At 33.5% G+C, this 17,158-nt stretch overlaps 1 protein-coding gene across 3 annotated transcripts in view; it reads left to right on the top strand.

Annotated features, from left to right (window-relative positions):
• Positions 1 to 17,158, top strand: part of trim62.1 (tripartite motif containing 62, tandem duplicate 1) — a 97,712-nt gene that overhangs the window by 4,462 nt on the left and 76,092 nt on the right. The gene's annotated exons all lie outside the window — the stretch shown is intronic.

Here is a 17,158-nt window from a genome sequence, read left to right as displayed (position 1 = left end):
CTGCGTCAAGTTAAAGATTGTCAACTTTTACGTGCAGCACTGTCTCTCACTTCCAGAGCAGTGGGCCAATCAGAAGGGTGCGAAGGAAGGGCCAGCGTTGCAGACTTCGTTTACTGTAGCAAGTTGGCATGAAAACGGTTTTAAACAATCCCCGAGCTCTGCGTTTCAAGTTTTTAGGTGCAAAGATGCATTCTGCGTGAATGCCTCCTAATCTGCGCATGCATTTTACAATGAAAGCAGGTCGCCTGGCAAAATTTATGCACCCGCACAAATGCTCCCAAATATATTTTGAGGTCGCATAGATAAAATTTCGCACAAATTTGCGACCAAAATGGTCGCAATTTCAAGTCCTGACAAACATGCAGAAGATACTACAGGGTATACAGGACATACATCAGTGGCAGTGTGCTTAGAAGTGCACACACTACTTTCTTTCTTTGCCTATTAGGGCTGCACAATATATGGTTTGCAGATCGATATCACAATGTGCATATTTGCAATGGTCACATTGCAAGATATGCGATGTTGAATCTGAATTATAGTTGACCAAGAGCTACAGAATTGTATTTAATAATAATGCAATATATATATATATATTTTTTTTTTTACTTAGGATTTTTGTTTCTCGTCCCAATATTTACATTCATTCATTTTCTTTTCGGCTTAGTCCCTTTTTATTAATTCGGGGTCGCCACAGCGGAATGAACCGCCAACTTATCCAGCAAATGTTTTATGCAGCGGATGCCCTTCCAGCTGCAATCCATCTCTGGGAAACATCCATACACACTCATTCACAAGCATACACAATGGACAATTTAGCCTTCCCAATTAACCTATACCGCATGTCTTTGGACTGTGGGGGAAAAAGGCAAACCCTGAGGAAACCCACGCAAACGCAGTGAGAACATGCAAACTCCACACAGAAATGCCAGCTGACCCAGCCGAGGCTCGAACCAGCGACCTTCTTGCTGTGAGGCGACAGCACTACCTACTGCACCACTGCGTCGCCCCAATATTTACATTTCAAGCAAAAACAATTTTTTTTTTCTTACAACACTGACATATAATCTACTTGTTTTAAAACAAAACAATATTTTTACTTGATCTAAGAATTTTGAGATATTTAGACTATAAACGAGACAAAGCAATATAAGAAAAGCATTTTTTGCATTGTGATTATTTAATTCCTGTACCCGATTACTGTTTAGACTCTCCAGAAAACTGTGAAATAGTGCTGATCAAACTATATTGTGAAACTGTATTCATATCACAATATATATTGCAGAAAAATAAAATATTGCAATACCAGATTTTTCTAATATCATGCAGCTCTGTTCAATATCATACTGTACATCTAGAGAAGATGCTAAAGGGGTACAAACTGTATAGGCCCTATTGTACTTCTGACACAATGTGCTATCAGTAAATGACGCAGTATTTATTTTTGTTATTTATTGAGTGTATTAATGATAGGCGGGTTCAAAACTCGTACATGTTGCTTATTAAACACACAGGGATGCACAGCAGCAACACAAATATCTTTAAGAAAAATTGAAGGACTGTAATATAAAAGATAATTATTGCCTATGTAAATATTAAAAACACTAAGGGGCCTTTGATGGAATTTGGGTCTTCCTGTAGATGTTTTGCTTGCTTTAACCTCATGCATGAGCAGACCCGTTTCCTCACTAGTGAAGCGTTGAGTTTTTCTGCTTACAAAGTTTGCCATGTAAATAACGAATGTGACATGACGCGACCGCAGCACTTAACTGAAATAGGAGATGAGACTCTTGATTGGTTTAATTCACGTTAAGCCCAAAACACAGCCATAACTCATTAAGAGAGAATAAGGACAAGTCTTTTAGACCTTGCGCCAGGCACGTCGACTTTTTTTTTCTTCTTGTCCTTAAAATAGTGAAAGTGGATTTAAACACACCCTAAGTTCACCTGCGCCTTGCGCTATGATTAGATCATTAAAATAGAGCCCTATGTATTGCTTCTCTGTAGATACATGTTTCTTTTATATCATCAAGAAACTCATAAATCCAAGTTACTTGAAAAAATTGTGGCAAAAATTAAAAGCCTTTATTGACATGGCTTCAATATTAAAAACAATGGAAAAACTTTCCCACATTAAAAACAATTTCAATTTTCCCTACAATCTTGTTGTGCAAGTTTTTTATGATACAAGGTACAGTGTGTTGGCTTATAAAAGAGCAACTTAATTATTGTTGTGTTGTTGTCAAGTTGCTTCATTTAAAATCGTAGCTTGCCATGTTTAGAAATATGCGTGATGTCATCGGGGAAGGCTAAACCAGCTACTGACTCTCAGAAACAAGAGCATAAACAAACCTTGATGAAACATCAGTAAAACAGGAGGATTGTTGCCATAATAACTCCTGAAACCTTTTCTCAATTGCATAATTCCATCTGGAAACACTAAAAGCATTGTCTCGCTTTCATTTTGAATGTTTGAAAGATGTTGCACTTTCTGTGCTCCTATTGTTGAGCATCACATATCTTATTATGGAAGACCAATAATAATTGAACATACTTAAATTAGACTTAAAATATATAAATATATATAAATTAGACTTAATATATTAAAAAAGTATTTGTAAATTTATATTAGAAAAAATAATTTCTAGGCAATTTGTGAACTGAAGCACCACAGATGTCAACCATCTACTCAATAAATGCTATAAAATGAGTCATTTTTGAGTCTTGATGCCTATTGTTTAAATACTTACCACAACTCCCTACATTAAACAGTTCTGGGTGAAAATCTGGCTTGTGTAGTCTGAACTCCAGCTACATATGTATGTGTGTGTCTTGACATCTCCAAATGTTTGTATTTGCATAAAAGGTTATGAGAATACCACAAGCTTTAAGGTTTTCTTACAGGTTGTAAATAGCTATTAAAATGTTATGAAATAAGCAAGGTGCCAGGCCTCGAGGAAAATCAGTTCTTAGTAATTACATTAGTCACTTTTGACAGCTAGATTGTAATGTAAGCTAATTACATTAAGCTAATTACATTACATAATTTAAAGAATGTAAAAATCAGAAAACTTACTTGTCATTGAGAGGATTTTTACTGCTGTGATGGAGTTTGATCACCAAATTGCATTCATTAAGATTTTTTTTTGTTTAATAGTTTAGCTCATTAGAATAAATGTGAATGCCATCTGAACGTTGGTATGCGCCAAACAAGCAGACCGAGACCACTGGAAATATGGTTTCTGTTCTGCTAAATTAATTCTGGCACGGTTAGACCGCAATTTGAACACAGCATGGACCAAAGACGTCGAAATGAAACAAAACAGGATATGATGTCACATGATACCATGACCATTAAAAGACAATACATACATGTATTTTTTTTCCTCTTCATAGCCCTTTGACTGCCCCTCTACCAAACGGTTGACCATGTTTTTACGGTTTTAAATAATAAATGTTAAAGTAATTTAAAGAATGACTGTTTTAAATAATAGTTTACACACACAGCATTGTTGGTTTACAAAAAAAATCAAACAAACATCGTGTTGCACTACTAAACTTGATTTTGGTTTCACTGTATTAAAAAAACTATCTGAAATATTTAATTTCATACTTAAAAAAAGGTGATTTAGTATTTAAAAATGGTTTATTTTGTACATTTTTTTTCAAAAGAAATTTGTCTTACACTTCATATTTTCAGATATTTTATAGTATATGTATTAATTCCGGTACGTTTACCATAAACCATTTGATAGAGGTTGATATTTTAGAAATATGGGATGTGTTGAAGAAAAATACATTGAGTGTGTTAACTAGCGACATTACGAGTTTAAAAAAAATCTGTTTTTGGACATGCAAAATTAGTGCAGGTGTATGTTTTTATGTGTTCATTAGATCTGTTTTGGCATTAAACTTTACTTTCATTATTGCTATTTAAATAGAGAAGCTTGTAATATCAGCGTTTGTTTAATCCAAACAGTTCTTCTAGACAGATTTTAATGAAGCACATCTCAGTTATTTATCTTCCACGCCTGGAAATGGTTTCAGAAATATACTTTTCCACCCACGCTGTAATAGTAAAGTTTTATTTTTAGGCCGTTTAGGAGCTTTCAGAGCTTTAAATTGCATGCATCGAATGCTTTTCCTCTAACTTATTTGGTCGATGCAGACCTCTTTGTTGAGTTCCCTTTATTCATCATACTTCCTGGTCTTTACAAGCAAACATCATCTGCATGTAAATACTGCTCTCAAAAGTACCATGCTTTTGAAAGGTGCTGCCAGTAGACTGCATATTCAGTCTATTCATATTTCTGAATGCTTTTTACATATTTTCCTGTGAGGTTTTCTGTTGCGTGCACAATGTATTCAGGCTTGCTTATATATTTTTGAGAGGTTTTGTTTATTGAAGTTCGCTGCCTATGTACATGTTGTTTTCGTTTTCCGAGTCAGTAATACAAACATCATAAACCATGCTCCTTATTTAGGAGATCTCAATGCATAAGCTCTAATAACAACTCGAGTATATTTTTGGACTGACACAATTACAATTTACAAGAACTTCTTTGTTAAGCTGCTTTGACACAGTCTACATTGAAAAAAACGCTATAGAAATAAACATGAATTGAGTTGAATAACTTTAGACTTGGTGCTAAATTGTTAGTCTGAAAGTAATTCATTACTTTGAGATCTGTTTTGAAGCAACAATAATTTGACTTAAAGAGACCCTATTATGGGTTATGTAGTGTGTAGCTCTAAGTGAGGTGAAATATCCAGCTAAGGCTTAAATCTGGAAGTGGACAGTGTTTAAAACTGGTGATTCATCTATAAAAGAGTCGACTTATAGTGCTTCACATGAATCGTCTTGATAACGAGTCTTTAGTAATTTCTGCGTGACGTCAATATGAAACATAATCCCCGCCCAATTGTTGCGTGTGCAAACCTGGGAAAATTTCAATCTGCGGTCCCGCCCACTAACACAGTAGCAAAGAAAAAGAGGAAGACAAACAGATCCCAGTTGAATCAAGTCATGAAGACGCAGTGCTCAGCTGGATATTATTGGAAGTGTGAGGGGAAAGTTAGTGTTATTTTCTCTACCCAAAGATGAAACTCTGAAGAGTCAGTGGTTGAAGTTTAGTTTTGAAAAATACCTCAGCATTATAGCCCAGCCTTGTGCTGTTCCGTCATTTTTCTGACGAGTGCTTCTGCGATCTACACACTTACAACGGTATATTCGTTGGACGTTTGTTAAAGGAAGGATCAGAAAAGAGTATTGATGGATGAGACTTTGACAGAGCTCGACAGGAACTTTATCAGTACACAGCTCATGGATCAGTTTTTTCCTCCATTTCACAAGTGTAAGTAAGTGTGATTAAAATGGTTGCCTCCTTGTTTTCTCTAGCTTGCAAATGATGTATTTAATTGTGTTTTGTTACTTGTAACCGAGTGTACTGTATCTGGTTAACTCTTTATATTCTCATATCGCATCTAAAGCCACGTTAGAAACGCGATGCGTGCTGCTTTGTTTACGGATTTAAATGCGTTTGTGAGCTCGCAATCTACTGCTGTTTGTCGTTGCTATGGCCACCGTCAGCTGTTCTTACACACGTGCGGCGGTCAAGGTTCAGATTAGTTCAGCTTTTGCCGCTGTGTAGATTAATACTGAATGTGTGTCATGGTTAAGAATAGAGCAACATGCTGGTGTTTAATGCACTCATTAAAGCTGGTTGAAATTACGGGGGTTTTCCAGGATAAATATCACATACACTACACTATGCACTCTGACTACTTCAATATTGTTGATTAGCTGCTGGGCATTTCACTATGTCTCACGCTGAGCACGGTTGACCAATCGCAACAGGCGGTTATCGGTCCAATCAGCGCAAATTAGCTTTGCGCTAAGGAGGGGTTTGGGTACAAATGAATCGCTGAACGATTCAAATGGGAGTCACTGGGATAATTAGATACAAATAAATGCATATTATAATACAATGAACATGTTTTTTGACCTTGCATGTATATCAGCCTGTTGTTGGAGACCCTTAAAACCAAAAATATGACCCTTTTTAATGTATAATAGGGGCTCTTTAAATCAGTTTTATTTCCAAATTGCTCATATGATGTGTTTATTTTCATCTTTAGAGGCTTTATTTAATGTCAGACTGTAGAATTATTTTCTTTAATGCTCATAATGCTGCATAGTCAGAGCATTACAATACTAAGTTGGTTGCACGGCTCTTAGTCTGACATCAGTAGACCTCCTCTTTATCTTAACAGACTCTACAGTTTGACATATTGGTCTTTTAGCACCTTCACCTAAGGTCTGATAATGTGCATTAGATGTGGCCAAAAGTGACACTTGTGTTTAGTGCAACTAAGCCTTATCTGTAGGACTGTTTAGTTGTCTGGAAGTGAGAAAGTACTTGAGAAACAGATAGGAAACGGGAGTGATGCGGTTGAAATTAAGACAAATGAGCAGCAGTGAAGTGTTTTATATGTGGTGCAGATTAGGCCTGCACAATATATCGTTTCAGCATCGAAGTCACATCTGCAGTTGTCACATGGCAATTTTAATGTTGCAAACCCAATGTCAAATTGGGTTTATAATTAATCAGAAACTACAGAACACATACACTGAAAGATTTAAATTTGGGTGTGTTTTAAAGGGGACCTATTAATCCCCTATTTACAAGATGTAATCTCTGATGTATGTACAGCTTGAGCTCAAAATACCCCACAAATAATGTTTTATAACTCCTTGAAACTGACCCTTTTAGGCTTTGATCCTTAATATACAATTTTGGTGTCTGTTGCTTTAAATTTAAATTATTCTTATAAAAGATGGCGGAGCTACAAATGCATGTATGTCAGCATAGTGGCAGATTCAATAACAAGACTAATGTCCTATGCTAATGAGGGAGAGGTCGTCACTAATGGGCAGGGCTTTCCCGCCCTCTGATGACACGTACAATGGGAGAATGTCAATCAAACTGTTTCTGCTGACTGTTTTTACCAGGTGTGATTATAAAAAGTTTAATTAATACATTTTTACCATGAGAAGCTGGTTATGTTCAGACAGTTGTCACAGTTATGCATAATAGGTCCTCTTGAAGGCATGTGACTATGTACAATGTTAAACTAAGTTAAACCATTTAGGCACAAGAATTTAAAGTTCGTAGTATGTCAAAAGTATCGACTTTGGTAACAATCGGTACTGAAATCGCTCTTAAACACTGCTCATTGGCCATTGTGTTTAAGTTCTTGATGCAGATTTGAAATGCTCCAATGTCTTGTGTTTGCACTTGGGGAACAGAGGTGAAGAGTAGTAAACCCCTGACCTTCACGACCAATCACAATCTGTTGAGAACATGAACACAATGGCCAATCAGTGGTGTTTAAGTACACACTCAGCAACACTCAAATGCTAGTGGGAAATGGACATTCATTTTTTTTTTATTTTAGAACCTAAGTGGATACTTTTGGTATTTGTAGCATTTACAAAGATAAAGTGTATTTAATTGTTTATACAATGAAGACTAAACAGTGTTGTTTTACATTTGATTGTTGAGTTTCTGTACCTCAATACTACGGTGGCCGGAAAGTGCATAACAACATTACAAAGTGTGAAACAATTTTACGAAGCTTGAGACAAATGTACATTTTGGAAAACATTTTTACCTATCATAAAACACAATTACATAGGAAAAAAACGATTTTATCAAGGACGAAACAAATTTACATTTTAGAAACAAGATGAACAAGACGCAAAACACGTTTACCAATCCCGAAACAAATTTACGATGACAGATCGTTTAGGGAAAGGGTATGTACCACACACCAGAAGTGACCACACGAGAAAGTGTTGTTGTTGTCGTTGGTGTTGAGCGTGGTAAATTCGTGTTGTGGAGTACACGGCGTAAATAAAGTTTATGGGGACAGAACCTGGACTGCGGTCGAGGGTTGTTTTGCCTGTTTTGTGGCAAACACATGAGCAGCTTCATACGGTTTTGCTTTACGTGTGGTCGGTGTTTGGAGTTTTTAAAGGACGCGGACCAAACGGAAACACCAGACATACTGCATCAATGTGTTCAATATTTTTACGAGGGCCACTCATATGCTGTAATCATGGACAGGATGTCAAGTCTACACGGTGTAAACATCTGCTTGAGGACTCTTAAAAGTAAGCTGAATGAAGCCGGTGATACGGTTTAACTGGTGTCCTTGTTAACTGGTGCCCCTTTCCAGATGTAAACTATTCACGTTTGCATATTGTCAGATTCGCCACTTTTTTACAGCAACAAAACATGCCCATACCAAATAAATATTCTTATCACTTGGTGTCAGTGTCATTGTAAACATTATTGATTTTAATACGTGTGTGGCAGAACAGCCAAAATTAATGTAAAGAAATAATCATCAACGGGATTCGAACCCAAGTCAAAAAGTTCAGTACGAGTATCAATCGACCGATATCTAACTGAGCTGTTCAGGACTACAAGTTGAGGTCGGTTTTGATACTTTTATCAGTCAACATGTTGTGCTTTGGTTGTGGACTTCTTTCCATGTACTTGCGTTTACATGTTTTACATACTCTCACACTGATATTTTCTCAGAATAGCTCTAAATGACAAAACAATGTGTTATCGCAGCTGGTCAAACCATGATTTTTATAGTTGTAGACTCATGTTAACCTGTGCCTTTGAACTCGTGTTAACCTGTTTCTACAAAGTCACACACGAGCTGATTTTTTTCCGGTGTGTGTGGTAGATTCCGCGTCACTTCCGGTGTGTGGTACATTCCCTTTCCCTAAACGATCTGTCATTGTAAATTTGTTTCGGGACTGGTAAAAATGTTTTGTGTCTTGTTCATTTTGTTTCTAAAATGTACATTTGTTTCGTCCTTGGTAAAATCGTTTTTTTTTTTTTTAAATCGTTATGTTTCCCAAAACGTACATTTGTCTCGAGCTTCGTAAAATTGTTTTACACTTTATAATGTTGTTTTGCACTTCCCGGCCACCGTACAACACTGTTAGAGTCTACAGAAAACCATGAAGCACTGTTTTTTTTTTGTAGTTTGTATCTTTGTATTTATCTATGCTTGTAATTAGTTTACTATTTATTATGCAGATGCACTCTACAAAATCATTCCAATCAATGTAAAATTAGGTGTTAAATTAGCTTGTTAAATTATAATCATATTGCAATATATATCTCAGAAAAACTAAATAGAAGCTGTGTGAGTGGTTTTCAAATTACTTGTACCTCAGAGGACAAAATGCAATGAATATGTCATGAATTTTAGAGACCTGAGATGCTCTTTGGGAGCATAGAGGCGCAAGATTAGAATATAAATAATTATATTAAAAATATAATAATAATAATACTGAACCACTGGGGTGACAGTCAGCCCGCTGGTTTGCCCATTAATGCTATTTTTATGATCACGTGATCTCTTATAACAAAATCACATGACATTTTTTAATGTGAATGGAATTTAAAGATCCAAATGTAGGTTTATTATGAGAATGGTCAGGCAAGCAATGGTCAAAGCAGGGGCAAACGGATGCATGCGGGGAATCCAGAGTCATGGTCAGTACAGGCAGCAAGCAACGTAAACGAACAGAATAATGCAAAGGAAACGCATCGTAATGTTCACAACGCAGTATAACAAGACTCAGCAACTGGTGTGTGTATCTGTGCTGCTTTTAAAGTACATGTAATCAGTTCATAACGATCCTCCAGCTGTGTGTGTGTATGTGTATTCAAAGTGAAACAGGAACAGGTGTGAGTGTGTGGTGCATGACAGAAGTTGTAGTTCTTTTGGTGGCAGATTTGTTGTTTTTCAGCGATCTGTATGGACTAGATCGCTAGGAATTGTGACACGCATACTGGAATTTATTCAGTAAAAGCATTTACGTTGGAGTTTATGCACATATTTTTCTTATCGGATAAAAAGTTCATCCTACTCGGTTGTGTGCAGAATTTTTTTATGTGCTTTTTTAAAATTTAAGTTTTTTTTTTATGCGATTTTTATTTATTTATTTATTTTATTTTTTATTATTTATTTATTTATTTATTTATTTTCCCAATATGTGCATAAAATAGGTGGATGTAAACATAGCTATTTTAACCATAACAGCATCATGTTTGTCAGATTGGACATCAGAGTCCTTCACTTTTTGTAGCCTACACCTTTTGTGAAATGCTTCAAAACCCCTGTTGGGGAATTATTGGGAGCAACATGCAGCAGTTGTCAGACAATTAGCAGCGGTCTCTTTAGAGACACTCTCCGGGGACAAACTTAATTCTCATCCACGTCTTTTGAGACACACACTGAGGGACATGCCTTTTCTTCAGCACTTTAAATCGTTCAGAGATGCCTCCGCCATGAACAAATACTCCCCATGAGAAACTGCACAATCTCCAATGCCAAGTGTGTACTTTATACACACGTTTTCTGCAATTTGCTCGCACACAACAAAGAGCAAATTGCTAGGGAATTCCTAGGCAGCTCTTGGGTGCAAATGAATTGGTTCATCCTTAACAAAGGCCCTTGGCTACATGAGGTAATGTTTTGGAGTGTTGGTAAAGGTTTCGTAAGATTTGGTATTACATAGGAATCAATAAAGCACTTGCATGGTTTATTTAGTTAGCATGTCAAGTAAAATATTCAGCAGTTATTTGATTATTATTATTTTGTTCAAAGTTATGCATTTTTGTGTATTTGGGTTAAAGATGTCTGCATCAAATTAAATATACAGAAGTAATTTTATATGCACAGAAAGCATGTTAAATGCAACAATAAAGTCTGCTTTAATGTTTCAAACACCTTTTTTTGGAAATACACTTAAGTTGTGTATGGAATTATATTTACTCTTATTCTGATGCTATAATTCAAATATATAAAATAATATTAGATTTAGGGCTGCACGATAAATTGTTTCAGCATCAATATCGCAATGTGCATATCCACAAGTCACATCGCAGGATCTGCAGTGTCAAATCAGGATTATAATAGAGTAGGCATTAAAAACACACATGATTGTAGAGTCATTACAAAGTTTAACTATACATTTTCCAAAAATTGGAATCATTTGAATGTGATTGTGTACGCATTTTAAGCCAGTGGAATGCATTCAGGCACAGAAAATGTCAATTTTTGTAGCTTGAAGAAACAAGTATATATGTAGTGAAGATTATAGTGTTATTTACTTGCATTCAATGGTTGTGTTTGTGAACCTGAATACTGTTAGACTCTAAGAAAAAACTTCGCTTTACTGTATTTATCATTGCTTGTGATTTGGTTTATTACATTTTATGCAGATGCGCTCCACTACAAAATTGGCCAAAATTTAATACAAAATATATGTAAAATAACAAAATTGTCCTAAAATTATTATATAATAAATGTAAAATAACAAAATTGTCCTAAAATTATTATATAATATATGTAAAATAACAAAATTGTCCTAAAATTATTATATAATATATGTAAATAAATAACAAAATTGTCCTAAAGTTATTATATAATATATGTAAATAAATAACAAAATTGTCCTAAAATTATTATATAATATATGTAAATAAATAACAAAATTGTCCTAAAATTATTATATAATATATGTAAATAAATAACAAAATTGTCCTAAAATTATTATATAATATATGTAAATAAATAACAAAATTGTCCTAAAGTTATTATATAATATATGTAAATAAATAACAAAATTGTCCTAAAATTATTATATAATATATGTAAATAAATAACAAAATTGTCCTAAAATTATTATATAATATATGTAAATAAATAACAAAATTGTCCTAAAATTATTATATAATATATGTAAATAAATAACAAAATTGTCCTAAAATTATTATATAATATATGTAAATAAATAACAAAATTGTCCTAAAATTATTATATAATATATGTAAATAAATAACAAAATTGTCCTAAAATTATTATATAATATATGTAAATAAATAACAAAATTGTCCTAAAATTATTATATAATATATTTAAATAAATAACAAAATTGTCCTAAAATTATTATGTAATATATGTAAAATAACAAAATTGTCCTAAAATTATTACGTAATATATGTAAAATAACAAAATTGTCCTAAAATTATTATATAATATATGTAAATAAATAACAAAATTGTCCTAAAATTATTATATAATATATGTAAATAAATAACAAAATTGTCCTAAAATTATTATATAATATATGTAAATAAATAACAAAATTGTCCTAAAATTATTATATAATATATGTAAATAAATAACAAAATTGTCCTAAAGTTATTATATAATATATGTAAATAAATAACAAAATTGTCCTAAAATTATTATATAATATATGTAAATAAATAACAAAATTGTCCTAAAATTATTATATAATATATGTAAATAAATAACAAAATTGTCCTAAAATTATTATATAATATATGTAAATAAATAACAAAATTGTCCTAAAATTATTATATAATATATGTAAATAAATAACAAAATTGTCCTAAAATTATTATATAATATATGTAAATAAATAACAAAATTGTCCTAAAATTATTATATAATATATGTAAATAAATAACAAAAAATTCCTACAATTATTCATTCTTTTCAAATAAAGCTATTAATTTCATCTGTTCACAAAATGTATCTAAATAACTCAATATCGCAATATGCATCTAAGAAAAATAAAATATTGCAATGTCAGTTTTTTCCAATATTGTGCAGCTCTAATCAGATCATACTAAATGTTATTGTATTCAATTATTAAGAACCTGTTGCTAACAAAACATTAGTTTGAGGGAGAGTATGCAGACATATAATCACAATTAACTAGAATTTTGTATTTGCACTGTGATAAATTCTGGTAAAACTGTATTTTCATTAGTTACTGTATGCTCAAATCAAATAAATAAAATTTACTAACAGCCCAAGTATAAAATTTATTTTTGTTCTCAAAGATTTGATCCACTATGGTTTACTAGTGTTGTATTGAAGTCGTCTCAAATTATTTAAATGATGGTATATTAAATGCACAAAAACACAAATGTTACATGTTTGCTTTATATTATCAGGCATTAAAATGAAATCTTGCTGCTTCTTTTTTTAATAAACACCAAAAATTATCTCCTCATTTTTGTTTTTGTGAGCTTTTATGGAAATGTAATGCTTTTTAAGCTCATGAGGCCTTTTGGTTTGTTTATCGTCCAGTGCTTCCGGCTTCCAGATGTCTCTGCTTTTATCCAACACTAATTTCAGCGAACTAGTGAGTGAATTAATAGATTTACGGTTTAAAAAAATAAATCATAGAGCGGCAGCACAGATCAGAACCTCCATCAACAAATGACTAAGTACGTCGACAATAGATCACTCCACTTAGACTGAGCCTGTGTTTCAGTCAGGATATAAAAAGCTCATTGTCTGTATAATGAAACAGACTCGAGGGGTCATTTGTTTGTTTTTTTTTATTTTAAGTGCCACCGTTCAGTGCTTTTATTAGATTTAATAAATAGTGGATCGTCTGCAGATGTCAGCACTGGCAGGACAGCAACTTTGAGGATTTTATAGAGACTCTTATAGACTGAAATATTATTATTGGCTTATTATTTGCATTATTGTATGGTGGTATGTATAGATCAGCATCATGTTTGGCCACTGCTTTTTTAAGTGTACAGTTTTCTTCCTCTCTTCTTGCTTCTTCGGTTGTGTCTGCAGTCTCTATTCTTGCACTTCATCAGTCTCTCTTTCAAACTCTCAGTCTATTTCTCCTCAGTTTTTTTCGCTGTTCTTATTCATGCCCCATCTCTCCTGCTGTAATGACACCTTTAGAGTTCAGACACCTCTGTTTCTGCCAGAGATTGAGTAGCGGCTGATGGAAATAGGCTGCTGGGAGGGGAAATAAAAATGCTATGCAGGTGTTCGAACAGCTTTGCAGACCCATGTCAGATAAGAAGTGTTTTTTAGCTGGAATATCCGCATTGGTTTACTGTTTCTTACTTCAAGTGAGGTGTTTTTTTTATTGTTGTTGACAGATGAAACTTTTCCTCGTTGCATGTTAACTTTGTGTTTTGCTACAGGAGTAATTCCAATGCTTTACAATAAGGTCTCATCTGTTATTAATGCATGAACCAACAATGAACAATTACTGAGTTTAACATCAGCCAAGGCCATGTTTCCAGCTGGTATTAAAGGAAATAAAAGTTTTTTAGATGTTAGTATCAGGGTGTTAGTTTTAGGGATATCTATAAGCAAGTGCGCTCCAAAACAGTGACAGTTTGCATTTAGAAGATATAAACCTGATATAAACATGTCATTTCTGTCTAAATTTTGACGTCACCTCATACTTCAGTTTCTCTGACCAATCAAATGCTTTTTAGTATCTGATATGTCCCGCCCCCTTCAAGACATTTCTCATGTTCTTTTTTATTTGCTTCGCTTGATCTCTGTCATTCTGACTGGCAAAGCTGTGACAAAACCGAAACGCTATTGGCTGTTTTTTTTATAAAGGGGAGGAGCTATTATATGTCCCGCCCTATCTTGATGATTCAGTTGAGATCACATCAAATTTCAAATAATAAATGCACATTTCAAAGCACTTCACTGGACCTTTAACATGTGGGATTCAGTGATCCAGTAGGGTCTTAGAGACAATACTGGAGTGTTATAGTTCAACACTATAGTCAATAAATCAAATTTTAGTGACTTTTAGGCCCACACGGAATCAGCGTGCGCAGAAATCCACAGATTTTTAGCCCATCATTGAGTCTATTTATTTACTTGTGTAAATGTGTGTAAATTTATATTTATTCAGTTTTTGAATTAATTTCAGTAATGTTATTGACTAATATGACATTTTATATGATTTGTTTGCAGTACAGTTTGTAAAGTAATATTTTGGCTTTAGTAGATGTATTATATTATAGACTTGCTTTGTTTACCAAATAAGTGGATCTAGTTGAATTTGCATTGTAAACATTTAATAGAAGTTTAAAAGATGTTATTTTTATTCCATATATTAAGTTTTTAGTTGTGATACTCCCAAAATCATTCCGCATAAATCTGCAGGTTTTTTACAAAATTCTGCGCAGAAATAGCAATCTGTCTACAGATTCAGTCTGGCCCTACTTATGAGGTAAGCAGAAGAAAGCAGGATGCTTTCTATCATAATCTGTAATTTTGGTACAGTTATTGATGCATGTATATCTAATTTTGGTGGGGGGTTTTTTCCCTAAAGCATGTCCTATAATGATAACTTGTTTTTCAGTAGGCGGAGGGTAGCTGGGTTTTTGTGATTGTTTAAATGCAAGAGAATTTGCACTACAAAAGAAATCTGACTGAATGCTTTTTCAACTACCTCTTCAAGTGGTCGAAAAGTTGAAGAGCAACATTTTAGTCCTTTCAGCTATATTATAGTCATCCACTGTGATCACATTGGTGAAAACGAATCGTAAAACCAGATTAAATGGTGCTGTAAGTTAATAAAGAACTTTTGAAAATGTTAGATATTTAAATCCTATTATAAATATGGCTGGATGATTAAAATTGGTCTTGATATTTCCTGACCGAACACCATTGTCAATATATGTATATATGTATGTCAATATCGATAATAAAAAAGATTTGTTATGAAGCGCTATAGTTTTATTAAAATGTGGCTGCTGAGTGTGCATCTCGGAAGCAATGCCAAGAAGCTTAAGGTGTAAGTTTGTGATTTCTATTGGAGGCGCGCGACTTGCATGACACTCAGCAACGCGCTGTTGTGCAAGCGGCGCACAAGTGACATGCACGCATTTTCCAGTCGCACCTAGTTGAATACATTAACAACTTTCCCGAATGCCACGAGTGCACCGCGATTCATGTAAGTAGAACTAACCAATCTGCTTCACACTTTGTATTGAAAATACACATTTCAGTAATAACTGCAGACTAATTACCTCAGACAAACACTGCAGTGCTTTTTATTGTTCTCCATAAACTTGCATCGGAGCTGCAGCAATGGTTTGTCTGTTTGTCATCCTCTGAGAAAATGCTTGATGGTCGCCTAGGTACAAGAGACTCCAGGGCAGACGCTATTTACTTTAGGTCAGAATAACAACACACGTGAAAATGAGTGCCGTATATTAGCAGTGATGAGAGATTGTAAATAAAAAATTATGTCGCCAGAGTGGCTTTTTGGTTTCTTTTCTTGTGCATCCCAGCCACTAGCACCCCATCTGTAAGATTTTCAGATTTTCAGAAAAGATGTAGTCATTCAACTTTACAGTTGGTAATGTTGCAATGTGTATTTGAATAAAGATGGCTGGATCCTTTACTTAAAAGTTCAGATTTGATTATCATAATTTGTTTTGTTAATAGAGTTTGAGGTTAACTGTATAATTATTAATTACACCTTAAAGTTTGCTGTGATTGTACAGCATTTACACTTCACCATTGCACACACTTTGTAACATTTTTTTAATCAAGTTTAGGAGTCTCTTTAACAATTATGTTTATTTTATTATACAGAGATGAGATATATTTGTTTAAATATTTTTGTTTTTGATTATTAAAACTATTTGCCTTAGTAATGTTGGTAAATTAAAATGAAGTAGTTAAATAACAAAAATATCCTGGTATTCCTAAATGAATTGTTAAAGAATATTATATTATTATCAATACCGAATGATGTGAAACATGATATTGTGCTATTTTTTTTCTTGCAATATCGCCCAGCCCTATTATAAAGTGTTCTAAAAATGAGAAAGTCAGCTGAAATTGAAAACCAGATTTATTTTAGTTAATAATAAAACATTTTCACACACAATATAAATACGATGGCACTAAAATAGACATATGTATCGTTTTGCAATGGGAGTTCTTTATCAGGAAGGTAAAAAAAAAATATTATTTTAAAATATATACAGCATGCTGTTTCTGTGTAATTGTTGGTGAAGTTTACTAGCAATATCTGACCAGAAATTATGTGTGCACTATTTTTTGTCTACTAAGACTGTAAAAAACACAAAGATTTTGCACAATTTGTAATCAAGGGTTAAGAATAAAAAAGGAAACTGAAAAAAAGAAATCTAAAACCGCTAAGTGTTTCAGTAAGAGAGCGACGAGTGGCGTTTGACTCCTGAATATATTACATTTATGAGGCAGTCTATTA

This window comes from Danio aesculapii, chromosome 11, assembly GCF_903798145.1.
Source record: "Danio aesculapii chromosome 11, fDanAes4.1, whole genome shotgun sequence".
NCBI lineage: Eukaryota > Metazoa > Chordata > Actinopteri > Cypriniformes > Danionidae > Danio > Danio aesculapii.
Note: the sequence above shows the minus strand (reverse complement) of the source record. Positions and strands in the feature narration are given on the sequence as shown.